Raw genomic sequence first — 252 nt, forward strand, 5'->3', positions numbered from 1 at the left:
GGCCGCCGCCTCCCGCCCGGCCCTCCGCTCCGCTCCCTTCTCGGCTCCTCCGCTCGCCTCCCCTCCCCGCGCCGCAGCCCCGGCCACCCGCCATCGCCGCTCCCTACCTGCGCCTTCCCCTTCCTCCCGGGCCCCGGCGGGCGGCTGCAGGGCGAGAGGAAGAGGAGGAGGAGGAGGAGGAGGAAGGAGCGACCGCGGAGCGCTGCGAGCCGCGGCGGGGACGGGGGAGGGGGAGAGCGGCGGGGGGGCCCC

General features: G+C 80.6%; 1 protein-coding gene across 1 annotated transcript in view; it reads left to right on the forward strand.

The window, feature by feature from the left end:
* RERE (arginine-glutamic acid dipeptide (RE) repeats) overlaps window positions 1-252 on the forward strand; it is a 176,495-nt gene that overhangs the window by 123,022 nt on the left and 53,221 nt on the right. The window lies entirely within an intron of this gene.

The sequence above is a fragment of the Haliaeetus leucocephalus genome, unplaced genomic scaffold (genome assembly GCF_000737465.1).
Source record: "Haliaeetus leucocephalus isolate CR32 unplaced genomic scaffold, Haliaeetus_leucocephalus-4.0 Scaffold556, whole genome shotgun sequence".
NCBI classification, from domain to species: domain Eukaryota; kingdom Metazoa; phylum Chordata; class Aves; order Accipitriformes; family Accipitridae; genus Haliaeetus; species Haliaeetus leucocephalus.